The following is a 20044-nucleotide window of genomic DNA, read 5'->3' on the forward strand; positions in this document are numbered from 1 at the left end:
CACTGGAAAGGCACGGGCCACCGCACGTCATGCTCAGTCCCCATTTCCCTTCCCCGTCACAGTCCTCCTCCTTCTGTCCTTGAGAAGTGACCAGCTTGCCCCCAGGAGGCCCTGAGACAGCACTTTTGGCCACTCCCCATGTACATGATGCCCTTCATATACACCCTAAACCTTATTGTTTAAATACTTTTCTTAGTCTGAATCCATGTTCTTTTCAATCCTTTATTATTTATTGTTACGTTTTCTTTTTATTTATTTTATTGTATTATCTTTTTATTGTCTCCTTAATTTGACATTATTGTGTATTTTAATTTTTTAAGGCAATATTTAAGGACACATCATCAGTAGTGGACCTTGGAATCATTGGGTGTTTCGGCCATTTATCACTAGACACCCTCTTCCAAGGAAGGCCCCGCCCAGGTTGATCAAGCCTTGGGGTGTGTCATCAACTAAATAAAATAACAGTAATTAATTAATGCCTTTCTGGGCTTTAATTTTTAAAGTTTCCAAGGGGTCAATGTTATACCGTTAATTGTTGTTCACATTTAATGACATACTGTCTTGTTGAGTCGCATTTCAAAGAGTTAATGAGGCCCTATTTGGGCTCATGGAAGTCTAACGTATATACGTGACTTTGAAAATTTGACTCATTAGTTCACAATTCAACTAAATAAAACAACAGCAATTAATTAATGCCAATCTGGGCTTTAATTTTTAAAGTTTCCAAGGGGCCAATTGGCCCTGTCAAGTTCAGTCCAAATCCAACGAGGTGCCGTGATTTTGTAAAATCCTAACGTTAGTCGTTTTATCTTCATTTCAATAAAACATCCAAAATCAAGTATTCCTGTTGTACCGTTAATTGTTGTTCATATTTAATGATATACTGTCTTGTTGAGCCGCATTTTAAAGAGCCAACGAGGCCCTATTTGGGCTCATGGAAATCTAACGTATGTACGTGACTTTGAAAATTTTACTCATTAGCTCACCATTATTCGCTTTTAGCTTCTACAAATTTAAAGTATTAATATCATCACATAGATGCTTCTCCTTCATCCGTTTCCTATATTTGTTATCATGTATTCCCACTTACTTGTACCTTGTTCTTCAAATGAGGCTTCCTCCCTGCCTGACCTGTCTGCCATCTGCTCCCTGAGCTCCATGTGCTCTGCCTGGTCTGACTTCCTGGTTCCCATCATGCACTTGGTCAGTATCCAGGGCAACCACTTTTGTGTCCTTGAACTGCCATTTTGAAATCCGCCATCTTCTCTCCACGGTAACCATTTTGTTTATAATCGCCATCTTGGATCATTAGCTTTAGCCATAGTGCAATGTTAGCTTCCATATTAGCATCAACGAAATTCAATATAAAGTTGACTAGTCACATGTACATATTGTCCTATATCATGTGTCACTGTCATATAATTGTTAGCATTAGCTTAGCATTAGCATTAGCCCTCCACCATTTTGTAACCAAGGGCGACTGTATTTGTTTACAACGAACCGCCATATTGGATCTGGATGAGTTCCTCCACCATCTTGGGTCTTCCATCTTCTTGTCACCAGGGGCAACCAGTCCATGTCCAGCTGGACCACCATTTTGGATCCTGATGAGCACTGGTAGCCATTTTGTTCCCACTGATTTAAAAAAAGAGGTGAGAAAGAAAAAAAGGAGAGAGAGAGAGAGAGAGAGAAAGAAAAGAGAAGGAAAAGTCTATTTAATCCTACATTAATTTATTGTATTTTATTATATTTTATTTTATTTCCTATATTATTCTATTTTATTTCTATATTATTTACTATTATCCATTATTAATATTATAATTATTTACTATTAGTATTATTAGTATTATTGTCATTATTATTATTATAATTTACTATTAGTATTATTAGCACTACTATTATTATTATTTACTATTATTAGTATTATTATGTACTATTAGTATTATTTACTATTAGTATTATCTACTATTATTTAATATTAGTATTGTTAGTACTATTATATCATTATTATCATTATTATTATTATTATTCCTTCTCTTGAGAGGTGAGGAAGCAGGAGAGAGGGAGGGAGAGAGAGAGAGAGAGAGAGAGAGAGAGAGAGAGGAGAAGGAAGAGCCAGGAGGGGTCCACCGGTCTGGCAGGGTCCCCTCCCCGCCGGATCGGGCTGTCACTCATTCCTCCCCTCGGCCCCCAAGAGATGGATAGACAGAGGGGAGAGAAGAGTGATGAAACAGAACAAATTCATCTAAATTAAGTCCATCCTTGGTTAGGTTTAGGGTTAAAATCCCTGGTCAGGACATCCCACGGTTAGGGTTAGGATTGGATTTCTTGGCTAGGGTCCCCCACGGTTAGGTTAAGAGGTTGGAGTCCTGGGTAAGGATGTCCATCTCCGGTGTTGGTCCAATTTTAACCAAAAAGTATACTTATCACTTCACGAACAATCTCCGATCGTATAAGGGCACAAGTAGGTACTTGGAGGGGGTCCGGACGAGGATCACTGGACTCTAGAGGGACCTGTATTCCGAAGGCACTGGCTGGTTAGGGTTTGTGAGAGAAAACGCAATGATCCCTCCCCACTTCGTCCGACGACTGGGTGGTTGGATGGAGGGCCACTGGAAAGGCACGGGCCACCGCACGTCATGCTCAGTCCCCATTTCCCTTCCCCGTCACAGTCCTCCTCCTTCTGTCCTTGAGAAGTGACCAGCTTGCCCCCAGGAGGCCCTGAGACAGCACTTTTGGCCACTCCCCATGTACATGATGCCCTTCATATACACCCTAAACCTTATTGTTTAAATACTTTTCTTAGTCTGAATCCATGTTCTTTTCAATCCTTTATTATTTATTGTTACGTTTTCTTTTTATTTATTTTATTGTATTATCTTTTTATTGTCTCCTTAATTTGACATTATTGTGTATTTTAATTTTTTAAGGCAATATTTAAGGACACATCATCAGTAGTGGACCTTGGAATCATTGGGTGTTTCGGCCATTTATCACTAGACACCCTCTTCCAAGGAAGGCCCCGCCCAGGTTGATCAAGCCTTGGGGTGTGTCATCAACTAAATAAAATAACAGTAATTAATTAATGCCTTTCTGGGCTTTAATTTTTAAAGTTTCCAAGGGGTCAATGTTATACCGTTAATTGTTGTTCACATTTAATGACATACTGTCTTGTTGAGTCGCATTTCAAAGAGTTAATGAGGCCCTATTTGGGCTCATGGAAGTCTAACGTATATACGTGACTTTGAAAATTTGACTCATTAGTTCACAATTCAACTAAATAAAACAACAGCAATTAATTAATGCCAATCTGGGCTTTAATTTTTAAAGTTTCCAAGGGGCCAATTGGCCCTGTCAAGTTCAGTCCAAATCCAACGAGGTGCCGTGATTTTGTAAAATCCTAACGTTAGTCGTTTTATCTTCATTTCAATAAAACATCCAAAATCAAGTATTCCTGTTGTACCGTTAATTGTTGTTCATATTTAATGATATACTGTCTTGTTGAGCCGCATTTTAAAGAGCCAACGAGGCCCTATTTGGGCTCATGGAAATCTAACGTATGTACGTGACTTTGAAAATTTTACTCATTAGCTCACCATTATTCGCTTTTAGCTTCTACAAATTTAAAGTATTAATATCATCACATAGATGCTTCTCCTTCATCCGTTTCCTATATTTGTTATCATGTATTCCCACTTACTTGTACCTTGTTCTTCAAATGAGGCTTCCTCCCTGCCTGACCTGTCTGCCATCTGCTCCCTGAGCTCCATGTGCTCTGCCTGGTCTGACTTCCTGGTTCCCATCATGCACTTGGTCAGTATCCAGGGCAACCACTTTTGTGTCCTTGAACTGCCATTTTGAAATCCGCCATCTTCTCTCCACGGTAACCATTTTGTTTATAATCGCCATCTTGGATCATTAGCTTTAGCCATAGTGCAATGTTAGCTTCCATATTAGCATCAACGAAATTCAATATAAAGTTGACTAGTCACATGTACATATTGTCCTATATCATGTGTCACTGTCATATAATTGTTAGCATTAGCTTAGCATTAGCATTAGCCCTCCACCATTTTGTAACCAAGGGCGACTGTATTTGTTTACAACGAACCGCCATATTGGATCTGGATGAGTTCCTCCACCATCTTGGGTCTTCCATCTTCTTGTCACCAGGGGCAACCAGTCCATGTCCAGCTGGACCACCATTTTGGATCCTGATGAGCACTGGTAGCCATTTTGTTCCCACTGATTTAAAAAAAGAGGTGAGAAAGAAAAAAAGGAGAGAGAGAGAGAGAGAGAGAAAGAAAAGAGAAGGAAAAGTCTATTTAATCCTACATTAATTTATTGTATTTTATTATATTTTATTTTATTTCCTATATTATTCTATTTTATTTCTATATTATTTACTATTATCCATTATTAATATTATAATTATTTACTATTAGTATTATTAGTATTATTGTCATTATTATTATTATAATTTACTATTAGTATTATTAGCACTACTATTATTATTATTTACTATTATTAGTATTATTATGTACTATTAGTATTATTTACTATTAGTATTATCTACTATTATTTAATATTAGTATTGTTAGTACTATTATATCATTATTATCATTATTATTATTATTATTCCTTCTCTTGAGAGGTGAGGAAGCAGGAGAGAGGGAGGGAGAGAGAGAGAGAGAGAGAGAGAGAGAGAGAGAGGAGAAGGAAGAGCCAGGAGGGGTCCACCGGTCTGGCAGGGTCCCCTCCCCGCCGGATCGGGCTGTCACTCATTCCTCCCCTCGGCCCCCAAGAGATGGATAGACAGAGGGGAGAGAAGAGTGATGAAACAGAACAAATTCATCTAAATTAAGTCCATCCTTGGTTAGGTTTAGGGTTAAAATCCCTGGTCAGGACATCCCACGGTTAGGGTTAGGATTGGATTTCTTGGCTAGGGTCCCCCACGGTTAGGTTAAGAGGTTGGAGTCCTGGGTAAGGATGTCCATCTCCGGTGTTGGTCCAATTTTAACCAAAAAGTATACTTATCACTTCACGAACAATCTCCGATCGTATAAGGGCACAAGTAGGTACTTGGAGGGGGTCCGGACGAGGATCACTGGACTCTAGAGGGACCTGTATTCCGAAGGCACTGGCTGGTTAGGGTTTGTGAGAGAAAACGCAATGATCCCTCCCCACTTCGTCCGACGACTGGGTGGTTGGATGGAGGGCCACTGGAAAGGCACGGGCCACCGCACGTCATGCTCAGTCCCCATTTCCCTTCCCCGTCACAGTCCTCCTCCTTCTGTCCTTGAGAAGTGACCAGCTTGCCCCCAGGAGGCCCTGAGACAGCACTTTTGGCCACTCCCCATGTACATGATGCCCTTCATATACACCCTAAACCTTATTGTTTAAATACTTTTCTTAGTCTGAATCCATGTTCTTTTCAATCCTTTATTATTTATTGTTACGTTTTCTTTTTATTTATTTTATTGTATTATCTTTTTATTGTCTCCTTAATTTGACATTATTGTGTATTTTAATTTTTTAAGGCAATATTTAAGGACACATCATCAGTAGTGGACCTTGGAATCATTGGGTGTTTCGGCCATTTATCACTAGACACCCTCTTCCAAGGAAGGCCCCGCCCAGGTTGATCAAGCCTTGGGGTGTGTCATCAACTAAATAAAATAACAGTAATTAATTAATGCCTTTCTGGGCTTTAATTTTTAAAGTTTCCAAGGGGTCAATGTTATACCGTTAATTGTTGTTCACATTTAATGACATACTGTCTTGTTGAGTCGCATTTCAAAGAGTTAATGAGGCCCTATTTGGGCTCATGGAAGTCTAACGTATATACGTGACTTTGAAAATTTGACTCATTAGTTCACAATTCAACTAAATAAAACAACAGCAATTAATTAATGCCAATCTGGGCTTTAATTTTTAAAGTTTCCAAGGGGCCAATTGGCCCTGTCAAGTTCAGTCCAAATCCAACGAGGTGCCGTGATTTTGTAAAATCCTAACGTTAGTCGTTTTATCTTCATTTCAATAAAACATCCAAAATCAAGTATTCCTGTTGTACCGTTAATTGTTGTTCATATTTAATGATATACTGTCTTGTTGAGCCGCATTTTAAAGAGCCAACGAGGCCCTATTTGGGCTCATGGAAATCTAACGTATGTACGTGACTTTGAAAATTTTACTCATTAGCTCACCATTATTCGCTTTTAGCTTCTACAAATTTAAAGTATTAATATCATCACATAGATGCTTCTCCTTCATCCGTTTCCTATATTTGTTATCATGTATTCCCACTTACTTGTACCTTGTTCTTCAAATGAGGCTTCCTCCCTGCCTGACCTGTCTGCCATCTGCTCCCTGAGCTCCATGTGCTCTGCCTGGTCTGACTTCCTGGTTCCCATCATGCACTTGGTCAGTATCCAGGGCAACCACTTTTGTGTCCTTGAACTGCCATTTTGAAATCCGCCATCTTCTCTCCACGGTAACCATTTTGTTTATAATCGCCATCTTGGATCATTAGCTTTAGCCATAGTGCAATGTTAGCTTCCATATTAGCATCAACGAAATTCAATATAAAGTTGACTAGTCACATGTACATATTGTCCTATATCATGTGTCACTGTCATATAATTGTTAGCATTAGCTTAGCATTAGCATTAGCCCTCCACCATTTTGTAACCAAGGGCGACTGTATTTGTTTACAACGAACCGCCATATTGGATCTGGATGAGTTCCTCCACCATCTTGGGTCTTCCATCTTCTTGTCACCAGGGGCAACCAGTCCATGTCCAGCTGGACCACCATTTTGGATCCTGATGAGCACTGGTAGCCATTTTGTTCCCACTGATTTAAAAAAAGAGGTGAGAAAGAAAAAAAGGAGAGAGAGAGAGAGAGAGAGAAAGAAAAGAGAAGGAAAAGTCTATTTAATCCTACATTAATTTATTGTATTTTATTATATTTTATTTTATTTCCTATATTATTCTATTTTATTTCTATATTATTTACTATTATCCATTATTAATATTATAATTATTTACTATTAGTATTATTAGTATTATTGTCATTATTATTATTATAATTTACTATTAGTATTATTAGCACTACTATTATTATTATTTACTATTATTAGTATTATTATGTACTATTAGTATTATTTACTATTAGTATTATCTACTATTATTTAATATTAGTATTGTTAGTACTATTATATCATTATTATCATTATTATTATTATTATTCCTTCTCTTGAGAGGTGAGGAAGCAGGAGAGAGGGAGGGAGAGAGAGAGAGAGAGAGAGAGAGAGAGAGAGAGAGGAGAAGGAAGAGCCAGGAGGGGTCCACCGGTCTGGCAGGGTCCCCTCCCCGCCGGATCGGGCTGTCACTCATTCCTCCCCTCGGCCCCCAAGAGATGGATAGACAGAGGGGAGAGAAGAGTGATGAAACAGAACAAATTCATCTAAATTAAGTCCATCCTTGGTTAGGTTTAGGGTTAAAATCCCTGGTCAGGACATCCCACGGTTAGGGTTAGGATTGGATTTCTTGGCTAGGGTCCCCCACGGTTAGGTTAAGAGGTTGGAGTCCTGGGTAAGGATGTCCATCTCCGGTGTTGGTCCAATTTTAACCAAAAAGTATACTTATCACTTCACGAACAATCTCCGATCGTATAAGGGCACAAGTAGGTACTTGGAGGGGGTCCGGACGAGGATCACTGGACTCTAGAGGGACCTGTATTCCGAAGGCACTGGCTGGTTAGGGTTTGTGAGAGAAAACGCAATGATCCCTCCCCACTTCGTCCGACGACTGGGTGGTTGGATGGAGGGCCACTGGAAAGGCACGGGCCACCGCACGTCATGCTCAGTCCCCATTTCCCTTCCCCGTCACAGTCCTCCTCCTTCTGTCCTTGAGAAGTGACCAGCTTGCCCCCAGGAGGCCCTGAGACAGCACTTTTGGCCACTCCCCATGTACATGATGCCCTTCATATACACCCTAAACCTTATTGTTTAAATACTTTTCTTAGTCTGAATCCATGTTCTTTTCAATCCTTTATTATTTATTGTTACGTTTTCTTTTTATTTATTTTATTGTATTATCTTTTTATTGTCTCCTTAATTTGACATTATTGTGTATTTTAATTTTTTAAGGCAATATTTAAGGACACATCATCAGTAGTGGACCTTGGAATCATTGGGTGTTTCGGCCATTTATCACTAGACACCCTCTTCCAAGGAAGGCCCCGCCCAGGTTGATCAAGCCTTGGGGTGTGTCATCAACTAAATAAAATAACAGTAATTAATTAATGCCTTTCTGGGCTTTAATTTTTAAAGTTTCCAAGGGGTCAATGTTATACCGTTAATTGTTGTTCACATTTAATGACATACTGTCTTGTTGAGTCGCATTTCAAAGAGTTAATGAGGCCCTATTTGGGCTCATGGAAGTCTAACGTATATACGTGACTTTGAAAATTTGACTCATTAGTTCACAATTCAACTAAATAAAACAACAGCAATTAATTAATGCCAATCTGGGCTTTAATTTTTAAAGTTTCCAAGGGGCCAATTGGCCCTGTCAAGTTCAGTCCAAATCCAACGAGGTGCCGTGATTTTGTAAAATCCTAACGTTAGTCGTTTTATCTTCATTTCAATAAAACATCCAAAATCAAGTATTCCTGTTGTACCGTTAATTGTTGTTCATATTTAATGATATACTGTCTTGTTGAGCCGCATTTTAAAGAGCCAACGAGGCCCTATTTGGGCTCATGGAAATCTAACGTATGTACGTGACTTTGAAAATTTTACTCATTAGCTCACCATTATTCGCTTTTAGCTTCTACAAATTTAAAGTATTAATATCATCACATAGATGCTTCTCCTTCATCCGTTTCCTATATTTGTTATCATGTATTCCCACTTACTTGTACCTTGTTCTTCAAATGAGGCTTCCTCCCTGCCTGACCTGTCTGCCATCTGCTCCCTGAGCTCCATGTGCTCTGCCTGGTCTGACTTCCTGGTTCCCATCATGCACTTGGTCAGTATCCAGGGCAACCACTTTTGTGTCCTTGAACTGCCATTTTGAAATCCGCCATCTTCTCTCCACGGTAACCATTTTGTTTATAATCGCCATCTTGGATCATTAGCTTTAGCCATAGTGCAATGTTAGCTTCCATATTAGCATCAACGAAATTCAATATAAAGTTGACTAGTCACATGTACATATTGTCCTATATCATGTGTCACTGTCATATAATTGTTAGCATTAGCTTAGCATTAGCATTAGCCCTCCACCATTTTGTAACCAAGGGCGACTGTATTTGTTTACAACGAACCGCCATATTGGATCTGGATGAGTTCCTCCACCATCTTGGGTCTTCCATCTTCTTGTCACCAGGGGCAACCAGTCCATGTCCAGCTGGACCACCATTTTGGATCCTGATGAGCACTGGTAGCCATTTTGTTCCCACTGATTTAAAAAAAGAGGTGAGAAAGAAAAAAAGGAGAGAGAGAGAGAGAGAGAGAAAGAAAAGAGAAGGAAAAGTCTATTTAATCCTACATTAATTTATTGTATTTTATTATATTTTATTTTATTTCCTATATTATTCTATTTTATTTCTATATTATTTACTATTATCCATTATTAATATTATAATTATTTACTATTAGTATTATTAGTATTATTGTCATTATTATTATTATAATTTACTATTAGTATTATTAGCACTACTATTATTATTATTTACTATTATTAGTATTATTATGTACTATTAGTATTATTTACTATTAGTATTATCTACTATTATTTAATATTAGTATTGTTAGTACTATTATATCATTATTATCATTATTATTATTATTATTCCTTCTCTTGAGAGGTGAGGAAGCAGGAGAGAGGGAGGGAGAGAGAGAGAGAGAGAGAGAGAGAGAGAGAGAGGAGAAGGAAGAGCCAGGAGGGGTCCACCGGTCTGGCAGGGTCCCCTCCCCGCCGGATCGGGCTGTCACTCATTCCTCCCCTCGGCCCCCAAGAGATGGATAGACAGAGGGGAGAGAAGAGTGATGAAACAGAACAAATTCATCTAAATTAAGTCCATCCTTGGTTAGGTTTAGGGTTAAAATCCCTGGTCAGGACATCCCACGGTTAGGGTTAGGATTGGATTTCTTGGCTAGGGTCCCCCACGGTTAGGTTAAGAGGTTGGAGTCCTGGGTAAGGATGTCCATCTCCGGTGTTGGTCCAATTTTAACCAAAAAGTATACTTATCACTTCACGAACAATCTCCGATCGTATAAGGGCACAAGTAGGTACTTGGAGGGGGTCCGGACGAGGATCACTGGACTCTAGAGGGACCTGTATTCCGAAGGCACTGGCTGGTTAGGGTTTGTGAGAGAAAACGCAATGATCCCTCCCCACTTCGTCCGACGACTGGGTGGTTGGATGGAGGGCCACTGGAAAGGCACGGGCCACCGCACGTCATGCTCAGTCCCCATTTCCCTTCCCCGTCACAGTCCTCCTCCTTCTGTCCTTGAGAAGTGACCAGCTTGCCCCCAGGAGGCCCTGAGACAGCACTTTTGGCCACTCCCCATGTACATGATGCCCTTCATATACACCCTAAACCTTATTGTTTAAATACTTTTCTTAGTCTGAATCCATGTTCTTTTCAATCCTTTATTATTTATTGTTACGTTTTCTTTTTATTTATTTTATTGTATTATCTTTTTATTGTCTCCTTAATTTGACATTATTGTGTATTTTAATTTTTTAAGGCAATATTTAAGGACACATCATCAGTAGTGGACCTTGGAATCATTGGGTGTTTCGGCCATTTATCACTAGACACCCTCTTCCAAGGAAGGCCCCGCCCAGGTTGATCAAGCCTTGGGGTGTGTCATCAACTAAATAAAATAACAGTAATTAATTAATGCCTTTCTGGGCTTTAATTTTTAAAGTTTCCAAGGGGTCAATGTTATACCGTTAATTGTTGTTCACATTTAATGACATACTGTCTTGTTGAGTCGCATTTCAAAGAGTTAATGAGGCCCTATTTGGGCTCATGGAAGTCTAACGTATATACGTGACTTTGAAAATTTGACTCATTAGTTCACAATTCAACTAAATAAAACAACAGCAATTAATTAATGCCAATCTGGGCTTTAATTTTTAAAGTTTCCAAGGGGCCAATTGGCCCTGTCAAGTTCAGTCCAAATCCAACGAGGTGCCGTGATTTTGTAAAATCCTAACGTTAGTCGTTTTATCTTCATTTCAATAAAACATCCAAAATCAAGTATTCCTGTTGTACCGTTAATTGTTGTTCATATTTAATGATATACTGTCTTGTTGAGCCGCATTTTAAAGAGCCAACGAGGCCCTATTTGGGCTCATGGAAATCTAACGTATGTACGTGACTTTGAAAATTTTACTCATTAGCTCACCATTATTCGCTTTTAGCTTCTACAAATTTAAAGTATTAATATCATCACATAGATGCTTCTCCTTCATCCGTTTCCTATATTTGTTATCATGTATTCCCACTTACTTGTACCTTGTTCTTCAAATGAGGCTTCCTCCCTGCCTGACCTGTCTGCCATCTGCTCCCTGAGCTCCATGTGCTCTGCCTGGTCTGACTTCCTGGTTCCCATCATGCACTTGGTCAGTATCCAGGGCAACCACTTTTGTGTCCTTGAACTGCCATTTTGAAATCCGCCATCTTCTCTCCACGGTAACCATTTTGTTTATAATCGCCATCTTGGATCATTAGCTTTAGCCATAGTGCAATGTTAGCTTCCATATTAGCATCAACGAAATTCAATATAAAGTTGACTAGTCACATGTACATATTGTCCTATATCATGTGTCACTGTCATATAATTGTTAGCATTAGCTTAGCATTAGCATTAGCCCTCCACCATTTTGTAACCAAGGGCGACTGTATTTGTTTACAACGAACCGCCATATTGGATCTGGATGAGTTCCTCCACCATCTTGGGTCTTCCATCTTCTTGTCACCAGGGGCAACCAGTCCATGTCCAGCTGGACCACCATTTTGGATCCTGATGAGCACTGGTAGCCATTTTGTTCCCACTGATTTAAAAAAAGAGGTGAGAAAGAAAAAAAGGAGAGAGAGAGAGAGAGAGAGAAAGAAAAGAGAAGGAAAAGTCTATTTAATCCTACATTAATTTATTGTATTTTATTATATTTTATTTTATTTCCTATATTATTCTATTTTATTTCTATATTATTTACTATTATCCATTATTAATATTATAATTATTTACTATTAGTATTATTAGTATTATTGTCATTATTATTATTATAATTTACTATTAGTATTATTAGCACTACTATTATTATTATTTACTATTATTAGTATTATTATGTACTATTAGTATTATTTACTATTAGTATTATCTACTATTATTTAATATTAGTATTGTTAGTACTATTATATCATTATTATCATTATTATTATTATTATTCCTTCTCTTGAGAGGTGAGGAAGCAGGAGAGAGGGAGGGAGAGAGAGAGAGAGAGAGAGAGAGAGAGAGAGAGAGGAGAAGGAAGAGCCAGGAGGGGTCCACCGGTCTGGCAGGGTCCCCTCCCCGCCGGATCGGGCTGTCACTCATTCCTCCCCTCGGCCCCCAAGAGATGGATAGACAGAGGGGAGAGAAGAGTGATGAAACAGAACAAATTCATCTAAATTAAGTCCATCCTTGGTTAGGTTTAGGGTTAAAATCCCTGGTCAGGACATCCCACGGTTAGGGTTAGGATTGGATTTCTTGGCTAGGGTCCCCCACGGTTAGGTTAAGAGGTTGGAGTCCTGGGTAAGGATGTCCATCTCCGGTGTTGGTCCAATTTTAACCAAAAAGTATACTTATCACTTCACGAACAATCTCCGATCGTATAAGGGCACAAGTAGGTACTTGGAGGGGGTCCGGACGAGGATCACTGGACTCTAGAGGGACCTGTATTCCGAAGGCACTGGCTGGTTAGGGTTTGTGAGAGAAAACGCAATGATCCCTCCCCACTTCGTCCGACGACTGGGTGGTTGGATGGAGGGCCACTGGAAAGGCACGGGCCACCGCACGTCATGCTCAGTCCCCATTTCCCTTCCCCGTCACAGTCCTCCTCCTTCTGTCCTTGAGAAGTGACCAGCTTGCCCCCAGGAGGCCCTGAGACAGCACTTTTGGCCACTCCCCATGTACATGATGCCCTTCATATACACCCTAAACCTTATTGTTTAAATACTTTTCTTAGTCTGAATCCATGTTCTTTTCAATCCTTTATTATTTATTGTTACGTTTTCTTTTTATTTATTTTATTGTATTATCTTTTTATTGTCTCCTTAATTTGACATTATTGTGTATTTTAATTTTTTAAGGCAATATTTAAGGACACATCATCAGTAGTGGACCTTGGAATCATTGGGTGTTTCGGCCATTTATCACTAGACACCCTCTTCCAAGGAAGGCCCCGCCCAGGTTGATCAAGCCTTGGGGTGTGTCATCAACTAAATAAAATAACAGTAATTAATTAATGCCTTTCTGGGCTTTAATTTTTAAAGTTTCCAAGGGGTCAATGTTATACCGTTAATTGTTGTTCACATTTAATGACATACTGTCTTGTTGAGTCGCATTTCAAAGAGTTAATGAGGCCCTATTTGGGCTCATGGAAGTCTAACGTATATACGTGACTTTGAAAATTTGACTCATTAGTTCACAATTCAACTAAATAAAACAACAGCAATTAATTAATGCCAATCTGGGCTTTAATTTTTAAAGTTTCCAAGGGGCCAATTGGCCCTGTCAAGTTCAGTCCAAATCCAACGAGGTGCCGTGATTTTGTAAAATCCTAACGTTAGTCGTTTTATCTTCATTTCAATAAAACATCCAAAATCAAGTATTCCTGTTGTACCGTTAATTGTTGTTCATATTTAATGATATACTGTCTTGTTGAGCCGCATTTTAAAGAGCCAACGAGGCCCTATTTGGGCTCATGGAAATCTAACGTATGTACGTGACTTTGAAAATTTTACTCATTAGCTCACCATTATTCGCTTTTAGCTTCTACAAATTTAAAGTATTAATATCATCACATAGATGCTTCTCCTTCATCCGTTTCCTATATTTGTTATCATGTATTCCCACTTACTTGTACCTTGTTCTTCAAATGAGGCTTCCTCCCTGCCTGACCTGTCTGCCATCTGCTCCCTGAGCTCCATGTGCTCTGCCTGGTCTGACTTCCTGGTTCCCATCATGCACTTGGTCAGTATCCAGGGCAACCACTTTTGTGTCCTTGAACTGCCATTTTGAAATCCGCCATCTTCTCTCCACGGTAACCATTTTGTTTATAATCGCCATCTTGGATCATTAGCTTTAGCCATAGTGCAATGTTAGCTTCCATATTAGCATCAACGAAATTCAATATAAAGTTGACTAGTCACATGTACATATTGTCCTATATCATGTGTCACTGTCATATAATTGTTAGCATTAGCTTAGCATTAGCATTAGCCCTCCACCATTTTGTAACCAAGGGCGACTGTATTTGTTTACAACGAACCGCCATATTGGATCTGGATGAGTTCCTCCACCATCTTGGGTCTTCCATCTTCTTGTCACCAGGGGCAACCAGTCCATGTCCAGCTGGACCACCATTTTGGATCCTGATGAGCACTGGTAGCCATTTTGTTCCCACTGATTTAAAAAAAGAGGTGAGAAAGAAAAAAAGGAGAGAGAGAGAGAGAGAGAGAAAGAAAAGAGAAGGAAAAGTCTATTTAATCCTACATTAATTTATTGTATTTTATTATATTTTATTTTATTTCCTATATTATTCTATTTTATTTCTATATTATTTACTATTATCCATTATTAATATTATAATTATTTACTATTAGTATTATTAGTATTATTGTCATTATTATTATTATAATTTACTATTAGTATTATTAGCACTACTATTATTATTATTTACTATTATTAGTATTATTATGTACTATTAGTATTATTTACTATTAGTATTATCTACTATTATTTAATATTAGTATTGTTAGTACTATTATATCATTATTATCATTATTATTATTATTATTCCTTCTCTTGAGAGGTGAGGAAGCAGGAGAGAGGGAGGGAGAGAGAGAGAGAGAGAGAGAGAGAGAGAGAGAGAGGAGAAGGAAGAGCCAGGAGGGGTCCACCGGTCTGGCAGGGTCCCCTCCCCGCCGGATCGGGCTGTCACTCATTCCTCCCCTCGGCCCCCAAGAGATGGATAGACAGAGGGGAGAGAAGAGTGATGAAACAGAACAAATTCATCTAAATTAAGTCCATCCTTGGTTAGGTTTAGGGTTAAAATCCCTGGTCAGGACATCCCACGGTTAGGGTTAGGATTGGATTTCTTGGCTAGGGTCCCCCACGGTTAGGTTAAGAGGTTGGAGTCCTGGGTAAGGATGTCCATCTCCGGTGTTGGTCCAATTTTAACCAAAAAGTATACTTATCACTTCACGAACAATCTCCGATCGTATAAGGGCACAAGTAGGTACTTGGAGGGGGTCCGGACGAGGATCACTGGACTCTAGAGGGACCTGTATTCCGAAGGCACTGGCTGGTTAGGGTTTGTGAGAGAAAACGCAATGATCCCTCCCCACTTCGTCCGACGACTGGGTGGTTGGATGGAGGGCCACTGGAAAGGCACGGGCCACCGCACGTCATGCTCAGTCCCCATTTCCCTTCCCCGTCACAGTCCTCCTCCTTCTGTCCTTGAGAAGTGACCAGCTTGCCCCCAGGAGGCCCTGAGACAGCACTTTTGGCCACTCCCCATGTACATGATGCCCTTCATATACACCCTAAACCTTATTGTTTAAATACTTTTCTTAGTCTGAATCCATGTTCTTTTCAATCCTTTATTATTTATTGTTACGTTTTCTTTTTATTTATTTTATTGTATTATCTTTTTATTGTCTCCTTAATTTGACATTATTGTGTATTTTAATTTTTTAAGGCAATATTTAAGGACACATCATCAGTAGTGGACCTTGGAATCATTGGGTGTTTCGGCCATTTATCACTAGACACCCTCTTCCAAGGAAGGCCCCGCCCAGGTTGATCAAGCCTTGGGGTGTGTCATCAACTAAATAAAATAACAGTAATTAATTAATGCCTTTCTGGGCTTTAATTTTTAAAGTTTCCAAGGGGTCAATGTTATACCGTTAATTGTTGTTCACATTTAATGACATACTGTCTTGTTGAGTCGCATTTCAAAGAGTTAATGAGGCCCTATTTGGGCTCATGGAAGTCTAACGTATATACGTGACTTTGAAAATTTGACTCATTAGTTCACAATTCAACTAAATAAAACAACAGCAATTAATTAATGCCAATCTGGGCTTTAATTTTTAAAGTTTCCAAGGGGCCAATTGGCCCTGTCAAGTTCAGTCCAAATCCAACGAGGTGCCGTGATTTTGTAAAATCCTAACGTTAGTCGTTTTATCTTCATTTCAATAAAACATCCAAAATCAAGTATTCCTGTTGTACCGTTAATTGTTGTTCATATTTAATGATATACTGTCTTGTTGAGCCGCATTTTAAAGAGCCAACGAGGCCCTATTTGGGCTCATGGAAATCTAACGTATGTACGTGACTTTGAAAATTTTACTCATTAGCTCACCATTATTCGCTTTTAGCTTCTACAAATTTAAAGTATTAATATCATCACATAGATGCTTCTCCTTCATCCGTTTCCTATATTTGTTATCATGTATTCCCACTTACTTGTACCTTGTTCTTCAAATGAGGCTTCCTCCCTGCCTGACCTGTCTGCCATCTGCTCCCTGAGCTCCATGTGCTCTGCCTGGTCTGACTTCCTGGTTCCCATCATGCACTTGGTCAGTATCCAGGGCAACCACTTTTGTGTCCTTGAACTGCCATTTTGAAATCCGCCATCTTCTCTCCACGGTAACCATTTTGTTTATAATCGCCATCTTGGATCATTAGCTTTAGCCATAGTGCAATGTTAGCTTCCATATTAGCATCAACGAAATTCAATATAAAGTTGACTAGTCACATGTACATATTGTCCTATATCATGTGTCACTGTCATATAATTGTTAGCATTAGCTTAGCATTAGCATTAGCCCTCCACCATTTTGTAACCAAGGGCGACTGTATTTGTTTACAACGAACCGCCATATTGGATCTGGATGAGTTCCTCCACCATCTTGGGTCTTCCATCTTCTTGTCACCAGGGGCAACCAGTCCATGTCCAGCTGGACCACCATTTTGGATCCTGATGAGCACTGGTAGCCATTTTGTTCCCACTGATTTAAAAAAAAGAGGTGAGAAAGAAAAAAAGGAGAGAGAGAGAGAGAGAGAGAAAGAAAAGAGAAGGAAAAGTCTATTTAATCCTACATTAATTTATTGTATTTTATTATATTTTATTTTATTTCCTATATTATTCTATTTTATTTCTATATTATTTACTATTATCCATTATTAATATTATAATTATTTACTATTAGTATTATTAGTATTATTGTCATTATTATTATTATAATTTACTATTAGTATTATTAGCACTACTATTATTATTATTTACTATTATTAGTATTATTATGTACTATTAGTATTATTTACTATTAGTATTATCTACTATTATTTAATATTAGTATTGTTAGTACTATTATATCATTATTATCATTATTATTATTATTATTCCTTCTCTTGAGAGGTGAGGAAGCAGGAGAGAGGGAGGGAGAGAGAGAGAGAGAGAGAGAGAGAGAGAGAGAGGAGAAGGAAGAGCCAGGAGGGGTCCACCGGTCTGGCAGGGTCCCCTCCCCGCCGGATCGGGCTGTCACTCATTCCTCCCCTCGGCCCCCAAGAGATGGATAGACAGAGGGGAGAGAAGAGTGATGAAACAGAACAAATTCATCTAAATTAAGTCCATCCTTGGTTAGGTTTAGGGTTAAAATCCCTGGTCAGGACATCCCACGGTTAGGGTTAGGATTGGATTTCTTGGCTAGGGTCCCCCACGGTTAGGTTAAGAGGTTGGAGTCCTGGGTAAGGATGTCCATCTCCGGTGTTGGTCCAATTTTAACCAAAAAGTATACTTATCACTTCACGAACAATCTCCGATCGTATAAGGGCACAAGTAGGTACTTGGAGGGGGTCCGGACGAGGATCACTGGACTCTAGAGGGACCTGTATTCCGAAGGCACTGGCTGGTTAGGGTTTGTGAGAGAAAACGCAATGATCCCTCCCCACTTCGTCCGACGACTGGGTGGTTGGATGGAGGGCCACTGGAAAGGCACGGGCCACCGCACGTCATGCTCAGTCCCCATTTCCCTTCCCCGTCACAGTCCTCCTCCTTCTGTCCTTGAGAAGTGACCAGCTTGCCCCCAGGAGGCCCTGAGACAGCACTTTTGGCCACTCCCCATGTACATGATGCCCTTCATATACACCCTAAACCTTATTGTTTAAATACTTTTCTTAGTCTGAATCCATGTTCTTTTCAATCCTTTATTATTTATTGTTACGTTTTCTTTTTATTTATTTTATTGTATTATCTTTTTATTGTCTCCTTAATTTGACATTATTGTGTATTTTAATTTTTTAAGGCAATATTTAAGGACACATCATCAGTAGTGGACCTTGGAATCATTGGGTGTTTCGGCCATTTATCACTAGACACCCTCTTCCAAGGAAGGCCCCGCCCAGGTTGATCAAGCCTTGGGGTGTGTCATCAACTAAATAAAATAACAGTAATTAATTAATGCCTTTCTGGGCTTTAATTTTTAAAGTTTCCAAGGGGTCAATGTTATACCGTTAATTGTTGTTCACATTTAATGACATACTGTCTTGTTGAGTCGCATTTCAAAGAGTTAATGAGGCCCTATTTGGGCTCATGGAAGTCTAACGTATATACGTGACTTTGAAAATTTGACTCATTAGTTCACAATTCAACTAAATAAAACAACAGCAATTAATTAATGCCAATCTGGGCTTTAATTTTTAAAGTTTCCAAGGGGCCAATTGGCCCTGTCAAGTTCAGTCCAAATCCAACGAGGTGCCGTGATTTTGTAAAATCCTAACGTTAGTCGTTTTATCTTCATTTCAATAAAACATCCAAAATCAAGTATTCCTGTTGTACCGTTAATTGTTGTTCATATTTAATGATATACTGTCTTGTTGAGCCGCATTTTAAAGAGCCAACGAGGCCCTATTTGGGCTCATGGAAATCTAACGTATGTACGTGACTTTGAAAATTTTACTCATTAGCTCACCATTATTCGCTTTTAGCTTCTACAAATTTAAAGTATTAATATCATCACATAGATGCTTCTCCTTCATCCGTTTCCTATATTTGTTATCATGTATTCCCACTTACTTGTACCTTGTTCTTCAAATGAGGCTTCCTCCCTGCCTGACCTGTCTGCCATCTGCTCCCTGAGCTCCATGTGCTCTGCCTGGTCTGACTTCCTGGTTCCCATCATGCACTTGGTCAGTATCCAGGGCAACCACTTTTGTGTCCTTGAACTGCCATTTTGAAATCCGCCATCTTCTCTCCACGGTAACCATTTTGTTTATAATCGCCATCTTGGATCATTAGCTTTAGCCATAGTGCAATGTTAGCTTCCATATTAGCATCAACGAAATTCAATATAAAGTTGACTAGTCACATGTACATATTGTCCTATATCATGTGTCACTGTCATATAATTGTTAGCATTAGCTTAGCATTAGCATTAGCCCTCCACCATTTTGTAACCAAGGGCGACTGTATTTGTTTACAACGAACCGCCATATTGGATCTGGATGAGTTCCTCCACCATCTTGGGTCTTCCATCTTCTTGTCACCAGGGGCAACCAGTCCATGTCCAGCTGGACCACCATTTTGGATCCTGATGAGCACTGGTAGCCATTTTGTTCCCACTGATTTAAAAAAAGAGGTGAGAAAGAAAAAAAGGAGAGAGAGAGAGAGAGAGAGAAAGAAAAGAGAAGGAAAAGTCTATTTAATCCTACATTAATTTATTGTATTTTATTATATTTTATTTTATTTCCTAT

General features: G+C 39.2%; 1 long non-coding RNA gene across 13 annotated transcripts; it reads right to left on the bottom strand.

Annotated features, from left to right (window-relative positions):
* Nucleotides 1–848: 848 nt before the first annotated feature.
* On the bottom strand, nt 849–19937 carry LOC146667005 (uncharacterized). Of its 13 annotated transcripts, none has more exons than XR_014912844.1 (9): nt 19779–19937; nt 19368–19589; nt 16757–17301; nt 14145–14689; nt 11533–12077; nt 8923–9467; nt 6311–6855; nt 3701–4245; nt 849–1635 (listed from the first exon to the last, which is right to left on the bottom strand). It is a non-coding gene; the product is annotated as an uncharacterized LOC146667005 (long non-coding RNA). The 13 variants fall into 13 exon arrangements; XR_014912851.1 differs by having other exon boundaries at nt 16757–16978; nt 17168–17301; nt 19368–19937; XR_014912847.1 differs by having other exon boundaries at nt 14145–14366; nt 14556–14689; nt 19368–19937.
* Between the last annotated feature and the right edge of the window lie 107 nt (nt 19938–20044).

Source organism: Rhamphochromis longiceps, linkage group LG7 (genome assembly GCF_057381845.1).
Source record: "Rhamphochromis longiceps isolate RC_006_pf linkage group LG7, R_longiceps_female_GT1.1, whole genome shotgun sequence".
Lineage (NCBI taxonomy): Eukaryota > Metazoa > Chordata > Actinopteri > Cichliformes > Cichlidae > Rhamphochromis > Rhamphochromis longiceps.